This window comes from Elaeis guineensis, chromosome 3 (genome assembly GCF_000442705.2).
Source record: "Elaeis guineensis isolate ETL-2024a chromosome 3, EG11, whole genome shotgun sequence".
Lineage (NCBI taxonomy): Eukaryota > Viridiplantae > Streptophyta > Magnoliopsida > Arecales > Arecaceae > Elaeis > Elaeis guineensis.
The window spans coordinates 18,484,053-18,503,928 of NC_025995.2; the positions used below are offsets into that span (position 1 = coordinate 18,484,053).

Here is a 19,876-nt window from a genome sequence, read left to right on the forward strand (position 1 = left end):
AATCTTAAGGGTAAAATCTTAATCAACATAAAGTGAGAATTTCATCATCCTTTCTTATCCTACAAATCATCATCTTGCAATAGCATTGATCTAAACCTCTAATTTAAAATCGATTAGACGTTGACCCCTAAGGATCCTTGAGCTCAGTAGGATAAGAAACCCTAAAAGTTGGATCAGATTTAGGTTAGTTAGTTTAACTGATGTCTAGAAAAGTAGTTCAGATATTAAGTCCCGAAAGAAGATGATTCATTAATTAGTTTCGTTCGCTTATCTAGCCAACGTAGTTGGTGTCTAAGAAAAGTAATGAGGGGGACCCCTACCAACCTTACACTTATCTGGCCAGTTGAGCAGCTAGTTTGCTACTTGGAGTACTTGAAAATGACCTTGACAGTTAGGAGCTGTCTAGATCTAGGATAATCCATAGTTAGGATTGATTGAACCACTTGTTTGTTAACTAAAAATATCAAATCTAATTAATTCTTCTCTCTCTTTTTAGCCTTAGAACTCTTTAGGTTCTCTTTTTTAGAACTCTTTTCTCTCTCCCTCCTTTTCTCATCTTCTTTTTCAAAAAAAAAATTACTGAAATTAAAACTCAGTGAGATCTTTTGAATGCATGCTAGGACGCCGATCATTACAACCTAATTTACACCCATTAGACCTAGAGCTAGAAAGAATGATTCGAACAAATCAAATCAAAATCATAGATCCAAAATAAGAGACTGACCCACCACGATAATTGAGGGAGTATTTTACTCCCTTATCTTACACCTACTCGCCATGTATCCAGCCTCCTCCTGTGGAGGCGGCACAATATGAAATCAAGTTTAGCATTATTCAAATACTACCATCATTCTATGGACTGATGAATGAGGATTCGTACAAATATTTGGATGAATTTCTTGAGATATGCATCATAGTAAAAATTCAAAACTTCTCCGATGATGCCCTTAGGTTGAAACTGTTCTCTTTTTCACTTAAGGACAAAGTCAAGCATTGGTTAAACTTCCTAGATTCTGTAACCATTTCAATGTGGGACCATCTTCAGAGAAAGTTCTTTAAAAAATACTTTTCAATTGAATAAACAAATCAAATTAGAAAAGCCATCACTAGTTTTTCTCAATTGGATGGTGAACTTTTTCATAAGATATGGAAAAGGCTATAAGGGACCTTATTCGTAAATGCCCCCACCACGCTGTCCTTAAATGACAACTTGTTCAGTATTTCTACGATGGTCTATTGAAAAAATATCGATAAATGATCGATGCATCGTGTGGTGGGACATTCATGTTAAAGAGTAAGGATGAGGCTTGGCAGCTCTTGAAATACTTAGCGAAAATTTTCTGCATCATATGTCTACCACCTCTAGAGAACAACCCATGCCTCAATAGAAAAGAGGTAAAATCTATCAGATTGGAAACATTATGGATATCCACAGTAAGGTAGATGAGTTGTCCTAAAAATTAGACCGTCTTCTGAATACTGGACAATCTCTGATTCTACCTAACTCAATCCAAGATGTTTATGCATTGTGTGCAAGCCCGATCCATTTATTAGTGAATACCCAACTGCATCTCAATATCCTGAGTTTGTGCACGAGTAGGTTCAGCAAACTCAAACCCAACAAGCTCGTAGATTGATCCATATTCAAATACTTATAACCCCGACTAGAGAAATCACCTAAATTTTTTTTGGAGACCACAACCAGTGGTTGACCCTACTGTACCTAGACCCAACTATCAGGACTCGACATATAGGCATGGACCATACCATTAGTTTCAAAATACTTTTCAATCGTCTATCACTGGTCACAGCTCAGCTTTTGAGGAGAAGGTTCTCAAAGTGTTAGAATGATTAGAAGTCAACACCTAGATCCTTAACTCCCACATGCAATCTATTGCTAAGATAGAGACCCAAATAGGTCAACTAGCAACCGCAGTCAGTAGGAAAGAAGGAGAAAAATTACTTAGCCAATCTGAGAGCAATCTGAGAGGACAATTCATGGTTGAGAGCTCCAATGCTCCAAAATTTTTTTTTGAACATGTTAAATCAATCATGACTCTCAAAAGTGGGAAAGTCATTGAACACACGAGTAAAACCAATGAGACCAACTCTAGACCTCTGACCAAGCTCGAATCATCGAAGAATAAGGAGGACCCAAAAGTAAAGAATAGACCAACTGCACTGGAATCACCTTACTTGCCTAAAGCCCCATTTTCGAGTACCCTAAAGGCCCTTACTCCTGTAGATAAGAAGGGAGAAAGACTCGACAAGATGTTAGAATTATTTAAGCAAGTCCAAATTAATCTCCCCCTTCTAGATGCAATCAAACAGGTCCCAACTTATGCAAAATTTTTAAAAAAATTATGCACCCAAAAACATAAATTCCGATCACAACTCCTAAAGAAAATATGCCTCATTGAACAAGCTAACTTTATATTCCAGCATGCTACCCCTCCAAAGCTTAAAGATCCAAGTACCCCTATCATTTCTTGTATTATAGGAGACTTTCACATCAAACAATCTCTTCTGGATCTAGGGGCCAGTGTGAACTTTTTACCTAGGTCGGTTTATGAATTTTTTGGATTCGAAGAACTGAAACCCACGTTGGTCACTTTATAGTTAGCTGATAGATCAATTAAGACACCACATGGGATGATCGAAGATATTTTGATCAAGATAGATGAGTTCTATTTTTTAGTTGATTTTTTAGTCCTTGATATGAAACTGAGTGATAATCCAAGGTAAATTCTCATTATCTTATGTAGACTCTTCTTAGCTACGACAAATACGTGCATTAATTATAGGACAGGAGTCATGGACGTATCATTTGGGAATAAGAAACTGAGACTGAATGTGTTCAGTGCATCTCAAGGAGTATCAACTGATAGTTGCTTTGAGATAGATACATTCGAGGATATCATAGAGGAAGCAACATCAATGATTTTTTCACATGATTCCCGAGACACCCACTTGACATACTTTGGAGTGGATGACTGTGATATGAAGGGAAGTAGCAAAGATATAAATATTCTAGTTGATACATCAAATGCTGAAACTACTCCTCCTTGGATAATCACGTATGAGCCATTGTCCGTATTAGCCAATACACCCACAGCCCCATCATTAGAATCACCACCTGCACTAAAATTAAAGTCACTTCTGATCGCACTCAAGTATGCATTCCTAGGATCTAATGACATCCTTCTAGTGATCATTGCATCAGACTTGACCCCAGATCAGGAAGCACAATTGATTGGTGTTTTGGAGAAAAACAAAGAGGCTATCGGCTGGTCCATTGTCGATATAAAAAGAATTGACCCCTCCATTCACATTGATTGCGAGGTAGATGCCAAATCCCATCGAGACATGCAGAGGAGACTGAATCCAAATATATAGAAAGTAGTGAAGAAAGAGGTGGTAAAATGGTTAGATGTTGGAATCATCTACCCCATATCCGATAGTAAATAGATCAGTCCTACTCAAGTAGTACCTAAGAAATCATGTATTATAGTATTGGAGAATGAAGAAGGTGAATTGTTCCCCACTCGCACACCATCTAGCTGGCGAGTATGCATTGACTATAGAAAACTTAATGCTGTTACTAGGAAGGATCATTTTCCATTACCCTTCGTCGACCAAATCCTAGAACGACTAGCGGGTCAATACTTTTTCTGTTTCCTAGATGGTTATTTGGGGTACAATCAGATACCTATATTTTCAGATGACTAAGAGAAAACCACCTTCACTTGCCCCTATGGTACTTTCATTTTTCGGCATATACCGTTCGGGCTCTGCAATGCATCCGCTACATTTCAACGATGCATCTTGACCATTTTTTCAGATATAGTGGACAAATATCTCGAAATTTTTATGGATGATTTTTTCATATTTGGAACCACTTTTGAAGATTGTCTCCATAACCTCTCCAAAGTCTTTAAGCACTGTACGGAGATAAATTTGGTTTTAAGTTAGGAAAAAAGTCATTTCATGATTTGAAAAGAAATCGTATTGGGACATATTATTTCTGAAAGAAGGATTGAGGTAAACAAAGTCAAAATTGAGATCATTTCAAAACTACCACCTCCCACTTTGGTTCGACAAATACGATCCTTTCTAGATCACGTTGAATTTTACAGATGCTTCATCAAAGATTTTAGCAAGATATCGAGATCTTTGTGCAATCTACTGGTCAAGAATATGCCATTTGTCTTTAATGAAGAATATCTATAAGGCTTCTACACATTACGAATAGCTCTGACGACAACACCCATAATAAAACTCCCTGATTGGTACTTCCCATTTGAAATCATGTGTGACGCTTCTGATTTCATAATAGGGGCCGTCTTAGGTCAAAGAATCAACAAGGAGCCACATGTGATCTATTATGCTAGCAAAACTCTATCCGATGCCCAATTGAACTACACCACGATAGAAAAAGAGCTACTAGTGATGGTATTCACCCTTGATAAATTTCGTTTATATCTATTAGGGTCTAAGATTCTAGTGTATTCTGATCATGCAGCTCTGAAACATCTACTTTCAAAGAAAGATACTAAATCACATTTGATCAGATGGATCTTTTTGCTATAAGAATTTGACCTAAAAATTTTAGACAAGAAGGGTTTCAAAAATATGATCGCTGATCACATTTCTAGAATCTTAGTTGATCATATGATGGGTATAGATGAGGTTAAGGAAAAATTTCCTAACAAATAACTTTTTGCAACCACCTCTGATCAAATCCCATGGTTTGCCCACATCATTAACTATTTGACAACAGGACAAGTTTCTCTCCATTGGACAAAATAGAAGAAGGATCGATTCTTCTCACAGATCAAACATTATTATTGGGAGAAACCTAAATTGTATCATAATTTTATATTTTTTTATATATACTTTTTATTTGATTAATAAAAAATAATTTTATTATAATTTTTATGTTTCTTTCTTAGTTTCTTACAATCTATTATTCTTTTCTTTTATATTTTTGAAACAATCAACTAAGATCCCTGCAGATACGATCCTGACTCATCCTATCTACATAGTAGTGAGTAGGATTAATTTTGATGTACTATGACATGCATCAAATTTTGACATCGTTGTCGGAGATCTTGATGCGATTATTTTGAAAAAAAATTAAAAAAAAATCTATAAAATAATAAAAAAATATTTTACTACTTTTTAAGTTTTTATTTCTTACTTTTGATTGCTTGACTGCTTTATATGCTTTACTACTTTATATTTCTAGTTGATTATTTCCTTCCCTTGTATTCTTACTTTTCATATTTTATTTTACTAATTGATAATTTACTTTTTATTATTAATTAATTAATTTTAATTGCTTAATTATTTTTTATTTATTTTTTTTAAAATTTTTATCTTATATTACTTTTCATATATGGTAGATTTACTGCTCTCTAGCTAGATTACTTTATTTATATGCATAAAATTTTTTTTTACTTTCTATAACCTAGTAATTTACTGCTTTCCATAGCTTAGAATAATTTATTATCCTAAAAGTAGATTTAATTTGTTACTTTATTTGTAAGTTACCTACTTGCCTTTTAATTTTAGCATTATTTACTTTTCATTTAGTTAGATTTACTAGATCTTCTCATACCTAATTAACCTAATTTAAAACTTATCTCTTATTTCTTCTTGCTTAAAGATAATATAATATAAAAAGAATACAAAGACATCACATAACACTTGACTAATATAAATAAATTAATTGAATCTTAAAAGCTACTTAACATATTTAGACACTTTTTCTTTTTGCATTGCGTATTTTCATAAAAAATCTTAAGGGCAAAATCTTAATCAACATAAAGTGAGGATTTTATCACCCTTTCTTATCCTACAAATCACCATCTTGCAATTGCATTGATCTAAATCTCTAATTTAAAATCGATTAGACGTTAACCCCAAAGGATCCTCGAGCTCAGTAGGACAAGAAACCCTAAAAGTTGGATCAGATTCAGGTTAGTCAGTTTAACTGATGTCTAGAAAAGTAGTTCGGAGATTACGTCTCAAAGGAAGGTGATTCATTAATTAGTTCCTTTCGTTTATCTGGCCAACGTAGTTGGTATCTAAGAAAAGTAATGGGCGGGACCCCCACCAACTTTACACTTACCTGGTCAGTTGAGCGGTTAATTTGCTACTTGGAATACTTGAAGATGACCTTGACAGTTAGGAGCTATCTAGATCTAGGATAACCCATAGTTAGGATTGATTGAACCACTTGTTTATTAACTAAAAACATCAAATCTAATTAATTTTTCTCTCTCTTTTTAGCCTTAGAACTCCTTAAGTTCTTTTTTTTAGAACTCTTTTCTCTCCCCCTCCTTCTTTTCTCATTTTCTTTTTTAAAAAATAAATTACTAAAATTAAAACTCAGTGAGATCTTTTGGGTGCATGCTAGGATGCCGATCATTACAACCTAATTTACACCCATTAGACCTAGAGCTAGAAAGAATGATTTGAACAAATCAAATCAAAATCATGGATCCAAAATAAGAGACTGACCCACCACGACAATTGAGGGAGTATTTTACTCCCTTATCTTACACCTACTCGTCATGTATCCAGCCTCCTCCTGTGGAGGCAGTACAATATGAAATCAAGTTTAGCATTATTCAAATACTACCATTATTCTATGGACTGATGAATGAGGATTCGTACAAATATTTGAATGAATTTCTTGAGATATGCATCACAGTAAAAATTCAAAACTTCTCCGATGATGCCCTTAGGTTGAAACTATTCTCTTTTTCACTTAAGGACAAAGTCAAGCATTAGTTAAACTCCCTAGATTCTATAACTATTTCAACTTGGGACCATCTTCAGAGAAAATTTCTTAAGAAATATTTTTTAATTAAAAAAATAAATCAAATTAGAAAAGCCATCACTAGTTTTTCTCAATTGGATGGTGAACATTTTCATAAGATATGGGAAAGGCTATAAGAGACCTTATTCATAAATGCCCCTACCATGCTGTCCCTAAATGACAATTTGTTCAGTATTTCTACGATGGTCTATCGAAGAAATACCGACAAATGATCGATGCATCGTATGGTGGGATATTCATGCTAAAGAGTGAAGATGAGGCTTGACAGCTGTTGGGTATAAAATACCCCCAGCCGAAGTTTGCAAAAGGCTGACCCTTCCAGGGCTTTACTGGTTTCCGACCTTGTATGATGTCTTTCTGAACTCCCTCGACCATCTGGACTTCTCTGACAATGAGCTTCTCCATTCATCTACCGGGTTACTCCAAAGGCTCTCTGGGCTTCGCTATCAGCCGATCTTCTACAGTGATCAACTATTCTCCGAATCCCTTCTAGATTTCTTCCGATCGCGGACGACCTTACTCCGAACTTCTTTCAGACTTCATCAATATCCGAGCTTCTCTGACAATGAGATTTCTACAGTAACCAGACTCCATCCAAATTTTTATGATGGTTGACCGCCTTTCGGATTCCATTCGAGCTCCTGCGAGAGCCGAACTTCTATAACAAGCAGTCTACTCCGAACTCTTACTGCAGGCGGTCTACTTCGGATATCTACACCGGATCCCAGACGAGCTTCCACAACGGGACAGGCTGCACCGATCAGGTCACTACTCTGAGCTTCCACGACAACCGATCTTCGACTGAGCTTCTACAATAAGCGGCCTCCTTTCAGCCTTCTGCAAGAATCGGACTCCATCCGAACTTCCATAGCGGATGGATTTCGGACGAGCTTCTACAATAGACGGGCTCTAGCAGCTGAATTTCTACAACGGTCGATCACCTCCGGTGTCTGCCGAACTCCCCAGCCATCAACCTTCAATAGCATCAGCCAGACTTCAACAACGCCATCTAGACTTCCACAGGATCCCCAGACTCCTCTAGCGGACGAACCTCGCCAACACCATCTGAAGTCCACCGCCGGCTGACTCTCTGTCAGATTCTTTATGAAACCAAACTTCTCCAACAGAAAGTCCCCATCCGAGCTTCTACAGCAGATGGTTTCCGCCTGCAGCATCAGTGCTCTAGGCACCCAACAACAGTAGACCCGTCACAACCTCGAAAATATTCAAGCTTCTCCTAGATCGATGAGATAGAGAGCCATTCTGCTCCATCAGACATCCCAGCCGAGCTTCAGCCGACAGATCCGAACTCTCTGGCAAGTCATAACAATGGCCACTACCCTACTCCACTCTCTGCAATGGATTCCATGTGGCTCCACCACTCTCTGGCAAGTCGTGACAACGAACACCACTCTACTCTCTGTAACAAACTCCATGTGGCCCTGAACGGCCCCTGATGCCACTACTCTCTGTAACAAACTCTGTGTGGCTCTGAATGGCTCACCACCAAGCAGTTACAGACGTCGCTGTCAATCAGTTACGCTCTCCGTCTATAAAAAGGGACCCCCAGATATGTTCTTATCTAAGTTCTAAACTCCATCTCGAAACTCTGCTAAAATTCCTCCTTGAGCACTCCATTTCTGTTGAAGCAGAGTACTGACTTGAGCGTCGGAGGATTTTGTCGGAGCACTCCCAACTCCTATTTAGACTTTCCTTGCAGGTTTCGATGGTGGCCGCGGTCATCTCAACTCTAGCTTCTCTGGCTTCGGCAAAATTCTGCACCAACAACAGCTCTTTGAAATACTTAGTGAAAACTTCCTGCGTCACATGTCTGCCACCTCTAGAGAACAACCCATGTCTTAACAAAAAGAGATAAAATCTATCAGATTGGAAACGTTATGGATATCCACAGTAAGGTAGATGAATTGTTCTAAAAATTAGACCGTCTTCTGAATACTGGATACTCTTCGATTCTACCTAACCCAATCCAAGATGTTTATGCATTGTGTGCAAGTCCAACCCATTTTATTAGTGAATGCCCAACTGCACCTCAATATCCTGAGTTTGTGCACGAGCAGGTCCAGCAAACTTGAACCCAATAAGCTCGTAGATCAGAAAATGATCCATATTCGAATACTTATAACCTCGACTAGAGAAATCACCTAAATTTTTTTTGGAGATTACAATCAGTGGTTGGCTCTGCTGTACCTAGACCCAACTATCAGGACCCGACATATAGGCATGGACCATACCATCAGTTTCAAAATACTCTTCAACCGTCTACCATTGGTCACAGCTCAACTTTTGAGGAGAAGATTCTCAAAGTGCTAGAACGTTTAGAAGTCAACATCTAGATCCTTAACTCCCACACACAATCTATTGCTAAGCTAGAGATCCAAACAGGTCAACTAGCAACCGCAGTCAGTAGGAGGGAAGAAAAAAATTACTTAGCCAACCTGAGAGCAATCTGAGAGGATAATTCATGGTTGAGAGCTCCAATGCTCCAAAAAAATTTTCTGAACACGTTAAATCAATCATGACTTTCAAAAGTGGGAAGGTCATTGAACACACTAGTAAAACCAATAAGACCAACCCTAGACCTCTGACCAAGTCCGAATCATCGAAGAACAAGGAGGACCCAAAAGTAGAGAATGGACCAACTGCACTGGAATCACCTTACTTGCCTAAAGCCCCATTTTCGAGTACCCTAAAGGCCCTTACTCCTGCGGATAAGGAGGAAGACTCGATGAGATGTTAGAATTATTTAAGCAAGTCCAAATTAATCTCCCTCTTCTAGACGCAATCAAACAGGTCCCAACTTATGCAAAATTTTTGAAAGAATTGTGCACCCAAAAATGTAAATCCCGATCACAACTCCTGAAAAAAGTATGCCTCATTGAACAAGTTTGCTTTATATTCCAGCATGCTACCCCTCTAAAGCTTAAAGATCTAGGTGCCCCTATCATTTCTTGCATTATAGGAGACTTTCACATCAAACAATCTCTTCTGGATCTAGGGGCCAGTGTAAACTTTTTACCTGGATCGATTTATGAACTTTTTGGGTTCGAAAAATTGAAACCCACATCGATCACTTTACAGGTAGCTGATAGATCAATTAAGAAACCACATGGGATGATCGAAGATATTTTGGTCAAGATAGATGAGTTCTATTTTTTAGTTAGTTTTTTAGTCCTTGATATGAAACTGAGTGGCAATCCAAGGCAAATTCTCATTATCATAGGCAGACCCTTCTTAGCTACAGTAAATACGTGCATCAATTATAAGACAGGAGTCATGGATGTATCGTTTGAGAATAAAAAACTGAGACTGAATGTGTTCAGTGCATCTCAGGGAGCATCAATTGATAGTTGCTTCGAGATAGATACATTCGAGGATATCATAGAGGAAGCAACATCAACGATTTTTTCACATGATTCCCGAGACACCCACTTGACGCACTTTGGAGTGGAAGACTGTGATATGGAGGGAAGTAGCGAAGATGTAAATATTCTAGTTGATACATCAAATGCTGAAACTACTCCTCCTTGGATAATCAAGTATGGCCATTGTCCATATTAGCCAATACACCCACAGCCCCATCATTAGAATCACCACCTGCACTAAAATTAAAGCCACTTTCGATCGCACTCAAGTATGCATTCCTAGAATCTAATGACACCCTTCTAGTGATCATTGCATCAGACTTGACCCCGGATCAGGAAGCACAATTGGTTGGTGTTCTGAAGAAAAATAAAGAGGCTATCAGCTGGTCCATTATCGATATAAAAAGAATTGACCCCTCCATCTGTATGCACTACATTCATTACGAGGTAGATGCCAAATCCCATTGAGACATGCAGAGGAGACTGAACCCAAACATGCGGAAAGTAGTGAAGAAAGAGGTGGTAAAATAGTTAGATGCTGGAATCATCTATCCCATATCTGATAGTAAATAGGTCTGCCCTACCCAAGTAGTACCTAAGAAATCATGTATTATAGTGTTGGAGAATGAAGAAGGTGAATTGTTCCCCACTCGCACACCATCTAACTGGCGAGTATGCATTGATTATAGGAAACTAAACGCTGTTACTAGGAAGGATCATTTTCCATTACCCTTCGTTGACCAAATCCTAGAACGACTAGTGGGTCAATATTTTTTCTGTTTCCTAGAAGATTATTCGGGGTACAATCAGATACCTGTGTTTTTAGATGACTAAGAGAAAACCACCTTCACTTGCTCCTATGGCACTTTCGCTTTTCGACATATACAGTTCGGGCTCTGCAATGCATCTGCTACATTTCAATGGTGCATCTTGACTATTTTTTTGGATATGGTGGACAAATATCTCAAAATTTTTATGGATGATTTTTTCATGTTTGGAACCACCTTTGAAGATTGTCTCCATAACCACTTCAAAGTCCTTAAGTGCTGTATGGAGATAAATTTGGTTTTAAGTTAGGAAAAGAGCCATTTCATGGTTTGAAAAGGAATCATATTGGGATATATTATTTCTGAAAGAGGGATTGAGGTAGACAAAGTCAAAATTGAGATCATTTCAAAACTACCACCCCCCACTTCGGTTCGACAAATACGATCCTTCCTAGGTCACGCTGGATTTTACAAACACTTCATCAAAGATTTTAGTAAGATATCGAGATCCTTGTGCAATCTACTAGTCAAGGACATGCCATTTGTCTTTAATGAAGAATATCTACAAGGCTTCTACACATTATGAATAGCTCTGACGACAACACACATAATAAAACCCCTTGATTGGTACTTCCCATTTCAAATCATGTGTGACGCTTCTGATTTCGCAATAGGGGCCGTCTTAGGTCAAATAATCAATAAGGAACCATATGTGATCTATTATGCTAGCAAAACTCTATCCGATGCCCAATTGAACTACACCACGATAGAAAAGAGCTACTAGTGGTGGTATTCACCCTTGATAAATTTTATTTATATCTATTAGGGTCTAAGATTCTAGTGTATTCTGATCATGCGGCTCTGAAACATCTGCTCTCAAAGAAAGATACTAAATCACATTTGATCAGATGGATCTTTTTGCTTCAAGAATTTGACCTAAAAATTTGAGACAAGAAGGGTTTCGAAAATATGGTCGCTGATCATATTTCTAGAATCTTAGTTGATCATACGATGGGTATAGATGAGGTTAAGGAGAAATTTTCTAACGAATAATTTTTTGCAATCTTCTCTGATCAAATCCCATGGTTTGCCCACATCATTAACTATTTGGCAATAGGACAAGTTTCTCTCCATTGGACAAAATAGAAGAAGGATCGATTCTTCTTACAGATTAAACATTATTATTTGGAGGAACCCGAATTGTTCAAACATTACCCTGACCAAGTGATTTGATGCTGTGTCCCTAAGAGTGAGTATCAAAGTATACTTACCTTTTGTCACTCTCATGCATGCAGGGGACATTTTAGTGGAAAGAGAACGGCCATGAAAGTGTTACAAAGTAGATTTTACTGGCCGACATTATTTAAGGATGCACATAAATTTTGTCTTGAGTGCTTGTGCTATCAGCAGACGGAGAATATTTCTAAAAAAACATGTTGCCCCTATCCCCCCTCTTGGTCGTGAAAGTTTTTGATACCTGGAGAATCAATTTTATGAGCCCCTTTCCTCCATCCTACGGACACGAATACATTTTGGTTGCAGTAGATTACATATCTAAATGGGTTAAGGCTATGGCAACCAGAATGAATGATCCAAGGTGGTAATCATATTCATCCAACAGAACATCTTAAGTCGATTTGGTTGCCCAAGAGTCATTTTTAGTGATGGAGGTGCATACTTTACAAATAGGCACTTTGAAAGTTTAATGAAGAAATACGGAATCACTCACAAAGTTGCCACACCATATTACCCCCAAACTAGTAGCCAAGTGGAAGTCTCTAATAGAGAGATCAAATGAATTCTCGAGAAGACGGTTAGGCCTGATCGAAAAGATTGGTTTGGATGATTAGACGATGCATTATGGGCCTACCGAACTGCATACAGAATTCTGATAGAAATATCTCCTTACTGGCTTATTTTTAGAAAAGCCTGTCATCTACCGATAGAACTAGAACATCATGCATTTTGAGCCATAAAGCAATTCAATTTTGACATAAAAAATACAGGTAGTAATAGGAGACTACAATTGAATGAATTAGAAGAGCTACACAATGAAGCATATGAGAATTTATGAATTTATAAGGCTCAAACTAAGGCTTATCATGATAAATACATTTCACAAAAAATGTTCGAACCTAATCAAAAAGTGTGGCTTTATAATTCGAGGTTGCGACTATTCCCTGAAAAACTCTATTCATATTAGGATAGACCATATGTCGTAACTCAGGTGTTCTCTCATGGAGTAACTGAAATCGAAGATCCTAAATAAGAAAATACCTTTAAAGTAAATGGCCAACGATTAAAATATTATGTGGATGAAATCAGAGATGGTGAATAAGTTGACTTAATTGAATTACAGGATCCAGTCTATAATTAAACTTTAGCTTGGTCTGACTGAAGATCTTAAACTTAGCGCTTGTTGGAAGGCAACCCAATATTTTATTTTTTTTAGTTATCTAGATTTTTTTTATTTTGTAAGAATCTAATAAGGATGACTAGCTAAGTTGAGGAGAGAGCATCATTAACATCTGACGAGGGCTCTTGAAAAACATGAAAGAACCTGCAAACAATAGTGAATCAGGTGGTATCCCTCCTTTTGTATTTTTTTTCTTTTTGCTCCATTAGGGACAATGAAAATTAAGTTGGAGGGGAGAATAACTAATTTAATTAAGTCTTCGAGTATGGTCAGAAATAATTAGTTTTGTGTATCTAGATTTTATCTCGATTTAAAATTAACTAGATCCCTAATCAATGAGTGATTAATGGTCTAGATAATTTTAGAGATATCAAGGAAGAAATTATTAAGGACATCCAATTAATGGTAGAATTTAGATCAAACTAAATTTTAGAGTGATTCTAGAATCCTCTTTTCACCTACACCAATGAAGAATCTGCTTCATGCGGGTTTGTGTGAAAATGTCAAAGTATGTTAAAAATTTACCTTAATCATTGATGAAGAAAAAAAAAAGAATTTTTAGCATTTCTCACTAAGTAATCGGGTCCTTTCACCTAAGTAAGCGTTGTTGTTCGCATCAAAAAGTGAGAATGTGAAGAAACCTCTTGTATAGTCAGTTTTAACTCGTAATCTTTTTGACTCGAGTCAGTAAGTCTGAGGGATATTTTACACTTAATGTCCTAAAGTCAATTGATTTGAGAGTCATTGGTCTAAAGCTCGCTATAAGAGTCAATTAAAAAACTTAAAGGGTTAGGATATTGCACCGACTGTACATATAAATATTTTTTTTAAAAAAAAAGAGAATAAGAAGAATAAACTATAAAAAGATACTACACCAAATCCACATTAAGTTAGAGGATTTAAAGAGAAGAGTGAAGAGTCGATGAAAGAAGATCTCTAAAAATTTCTATGGCTAATACTCAACCACTAATTGGATCAAATTGATAATCCAATAAAGTACCTCTTTAATGGTCTAGTAGGATATCCACTATAGTTAGAAATATCTAGGATAACTTTTGATTCAAAGATAATTTGATACACAATGCTAATGTATCTATTTTACTCGAGGATGAGTAAAAATTCAAGTTGGCGGGTGTGATGAATATTTAATTTAAGTCGCTAGAGGTACTAAATATTATAATAATTGATATTATTTTATTTAAATTTGATGCTCTCTGATCTATTTTATATGTGATGGAGAGTTTGGTTTCATACGATTTAAATTAAACTTAAATCGGATCAGATTTGAGTGAACCAGATAATCAGTTCTCATTTCAGTGTGAACGCAACTTAAAGATCAAAGGTCAAGAAGTAGTCTCTCCAATCAAGGGCCCAGATTAGAAGATAAATAAAATCAAGTGTGAACATGACTTAAATCTCAAAGGCTTAGATTAAAAGATCACTCTTTATGAAGATCCAAGGGTCCTTATTCATGCTCCCACCTCTCTTTTCATGAAATCCTAGCCTTCTCACTCTATAAATAGAACCCTAAGGCCTCCATCTTCTCCAATCAAGCCAATCCTAAGTTCTCTTCAAGCTTCTCTCTTTCTCTCTTTCTCTCTCCCTCTTCCTCTTCTTCATAAGTCTAGGAGAGGTACTAATCCTAGCACGACACCATATTCTTCTACAGATCTTTTTTTCACATCACATCAAATCTAAGAGAGATCCTAATCCTAGTGCCATCACTCTTTCTCTTCTACATATCCTGTTGCTGTCTGCACGGAGGAAGATGAAAGATTCAAGGAGACACATCCACCATCGGGCGCAGCAAGAAGATCAACTTGGTTTAGTTATCTTATATCATAATTTTATTTCTTTTTCTTTATGTATGCTTCTTTATTTGATTAATGAAAAGTAATTTTATTATAATTTTCATGTTTCTTTCTTAATTTATTACAATCTATTATTTTTTTCTTTTGTATTTTTGAAACAATCAACTAAGATTCCTACAAAAATGATTCTGACTCATCCTATCTACATAGTAGTAAGTATGATTAATTTTGATGTACTATGACATGTATCACTCTCTATTAAGAAAAATAGTTTTGACATCTATTTGTTAGATCTCATAATCTAGGTATGCCGCTATAGCGAGCATAATTCAAATAGACTTGAGTATTATCATTGAAGAAAATATTTCATCATAGTCAATACCATAACGTTGACGATATTCTTTAGCAACTAGATGGGCTTTATAGGTCTCTACCTTTCCATCCGCTTATCTTTTTCTTTTGAAGACTCATTTACACCCTGTGGGTTTAATCCCTTCGATTGGATGGATCAACAAGTATTCATACACCATTGATGTCCATGGACTCCATTTCAGATTTTATAATTTTTAGCTATTTCTCAGAATTGGACCTCTGCATGGCATCCATATAGGTGATCAAATCTTCATCTTTCTTATCTAGTTAGACAGGATCACCATCTCGAAACAAGAAACTATAGTATCTATTCGGTTGACATGGTACTCTATCGGATCTTCTTAATGGCACCTATATAACAGGCTCCAGATTTGATTTTTCAATCAAATTTGGTACTGCATTCCTACTCAGAGGTGTTTGATTTTCTACCTCACGAACTTTATTAAGTTCGATCTTAGCAGCATCAGTTCCTTCTCTAAAAAACTCTCTTTCCAAAAAGACTGTCTTATTGCTGATGAACACCTTTTGTTCTTCAGTGAGGTAAAAAAAGTATCCTTTTATTTTCTTTGGATACCTTATAAATAAATATTTGTCAGATCTGAGTCCAAGCTTATCTGTCTTTAAACATTTGACATAAGCTAGACATTCTCAAATCTTAAGGTGTGAGAGTACTGACTTACGTCCTATCCATATCTCATATAGAATTTTATTTACAGACTTGTTTTGAATCCTGTTTAGTACATAGAATATAATTTCTAGAGCATATTCCCAAAAGGAGATTGGCAGAGTCTTAAAGCCCATCATGGATTGAACCATGTCTAACAGTATTTAATATCTCCTTTCTGACACCTCATTATATTATGGTATCCCCAGAAGAGTCTATTATGAGAGAATCTCATTCTCTTGTAGATATGTCAGAAATTCATTGGAAAGGTATTCACCTCCTCAGTTTGACCGAAGAGTTTTAATATTCTTCCTAGTTTATTTTTCTACTTCATTACGAAATCATTTGAACACTTCAAATGATTCAGATTTATGCTTCATAAGATAGATGTACCCTTACCTATATAGATCGTCAGTGAAAGTAATGAAGTAATTATACCCACCTCTAGTACTTGTGCTCATGGGTCTATATACATCACCATGTACTAGACTTAGAACATCAGTGGCTTGCTCATCTATTTCTTTAAAAAGTGACTTTGTCATCTTACCAAGAAGATAAGATTTATAGGTCGGTAACAATTCATAATCGCCAATGTCGAGGATTTCCTCTTTAATTAACCTATCCATCCTGTTCTTGTTCACATGATCTAGCCAACAATGCTAAAGATAAGCATCATTGACATTATCTATTTTAGAATATTTATTAGATGTGTACATTACACTAATAGACTATGATAGCAGGTATATACCATGTTTTAATTGTTCACACAAAATTATCGTACCATTCAAAATGATATCACAAAATTTATTCTTTATTAAAAAGTTGAAACCAACTTTGGCCAAAAGGTCTACAGAGATGACATTCATAAAAAAAGAAGGACAATAATAACGATCATCTAGCATGACAATCTTAGACCTAAAAACAAGCTGAATAGTTCCTAGAGCTAGAACTAAAATAAGGCTTCCATTTCCAATGTTCAAGAATTGTTCATCGTCTCTAAATTTTTTACTGATCTGAAGTTTCTGCAATGAATTACAAATATTAATTGGACTCCTGATATTTAATACCCAAATTGTAGTATCATACGTAGAAAAATTATAAGGAGTTATCATATAAGTATATTGTCCAGCAACAGATTGCTGTTTTCTCTTGTTCGGCCTGTTGGGGTCAAGAGAGGCTATATACTGAGAATAATTTCTCTTATAGTGTCTCAGCTTTTTGCAGAAGTACTCTATCTAGCTCTTGTCAACCTTTGACTTCTTGCTCTAACTAGACTTTGGAGCTCCAGCATGCTGCACCTTCTTCTTGTTCTTTTTCTTTTTTTTCTTAAAGGGATGATGCCCAGAAGAGGAACCACCCACTATATTCATCGGTTTCTTTTGAAGCTGTTTATTCTTCTTAAAAATCTGCAATAATCCTAGCAAACCATGATAGTTTACTTCAAGCCTAGTCATTCTATAATAACTAAGAAATGACAGATAGGACTTGGACAAAGAATTCAGGATTGCATCTTTTTCTAGCTGCTCATGCAAGAAAATTTTGAGTTTGCTCAGGTGCTCGATCTACTCGATCATATACAGTACATGATCAATGACCGATGGCCTTTCCCTCATCCGTGTATTGAAGACAGCACAAGATATTTTATGCCTCTCAACATTATCAAAAGTGCCAAAGAACTCGTTCAATATTTAAAAAAATTTTTTGACTGAGCATCCTCAAATTTTCAGCTGAACTCATCGTTCATAGCCACCCTTATAATGCAACATACAGTAACTTGGCTATTGAGCCACTTCTGGAAAGTATCTCTAACTGCACCATGAGCATTTGGAGCAAGCTCCTCAGATGCCGGATCTGTAAGTACATACAAGATTCTTTCATACTCCAAGACAATCTTGAGCTTTCGATACCAACTATCGAAATTAGGTTCGATAAACTTGTCGCTGTCTAACAGCGAGTGAAACGATAAAGTGTTAGCCATTTTTGAAAAAAGAAAGTACAAGATTTATTAGTATATAAATTATTTAATTCTAAAGACTTGAACTTTAGTTTAAAGATTCTTTCACTATTTTATATGAATTGATAGACTCTACCTCCAATTCAAGAAATTATATTAATTCTTTGGTAGATACTAGAATCCACATAGACTGCATACGGGCTCGAGTTTGCTTGGCCAATCTATATTTATCTATGGGTAGGTTCTTAGCCAATTGCTTCTCCAAACAATGTCTAGTAATATATTTTGCCCCAGGCATCTCTTAAACAGGCATTTGCGCTTTCACTGAAAATCCTGATTAGATCCAACCATTAACATGACCATATCTAGTATATCTGACAAATGAATGCTCAGGCTCGAGTTTACTCGGCCAACCTGACCATTGATCTGACAATTGCAACAAGATTGTCATATGATGAATAATAATTCCAATACCTAATAAACACTAGACATTTGCACCTACAATATTTATTTAGAATACTGAACCCATTATCATGCACCTTAATGGGAGGCTATGAACTAGTTATTTCCATAATTGTGTCATTTTAAGGACTTAATAATTTAAAATTTAATTAATTGATTTAAAAATAAAGAGAAGAGGTTAAGCAGCATTTCAATGATCCTCCCACTAATTCATCAAGTCATCAAAGAGAACTAGCAACAAGCTGGCTCAAGAATACCTGAATCAGTGACACTGATTAACCTTAATGGCATGAATCATCTCGAATCATTCAGTGACATAATCTTAACATAATCTACCAAATTGATCAGATAAGTGAGATCAATAGAAGGGTAGCCAATGCTTGTCTTAGACACCATATAGGTCAGGTAAGCATACTTCTAATTAAAAACCATTGGTTGTACTGTTGAACTTACCTTAGATATTAATTGATCGATTAGTTTCGATTTGATTAGCCAAAAGACTCATGCTCGACCACTGAGCCACAATCAAGTCCATTTGATATGGTCGAAAATATGAACTTGATCAAGCTATAACTATTGAGGTTGATCTTAGATATGACCTAATCTAATTCAACTATTGATTAGATTTAATTAATTTCTCTATTTGGTCTATATCTATTACTAACCCTAGGTCTAACCCAGTTAGATGACCTGATTCAAGCTAACCCAGAGCCTCTTGATTTATAAGGTATCTTAAAATCTTCAATTCTCAAATCTAGATCTTTTGATAATCATATCTTAATTCATAATTAAGTATATAAAATTTTATATTAAAATTATTTCAATTTGTAAAATTATTTTACAAAAATTTTCATGCAAGCCCTTACATCATATGTTATTAAATTTGGATTATGAAACTAATTTTTAGGTTTGAATATTTTGCATAAAATAGGAAAAATAAATCATAAATTTTTTAGATCTAATCTAAACTTATTTATGATTTGAACAATTTTAGGATTTCTTTTTGTCTTTCTTCTACATGAGATATAATTACATCGATACCCCTACATGTCATAAGAGAACTCATTGATTGGGCAAGAAAAAAAATTTAATCTCTACTTCTTCTTATGATTGGACTGTAGGAGTTTTATGGTTTCATGCATGCAAAAATTTTTCAAAATGAGTATACAGTAGAATTTTAAAATTTTTAGATTAAATTTA

The 19,876-nt window shown here is 35.9% G+C and overlaps 1 pseudogene; it reads left to right on the forward strand.

Annotated features, from left to right (window-relative positions):
* LOC140856191 (zinc finger BED domain-containing protein RICESLEEPER 2-like) overlaps positions 1-19,876 on the forward strand; it is a 53,652-nt pseudogene that overhangs the window by 10,183 nt on the left and 23,593 nt on the right.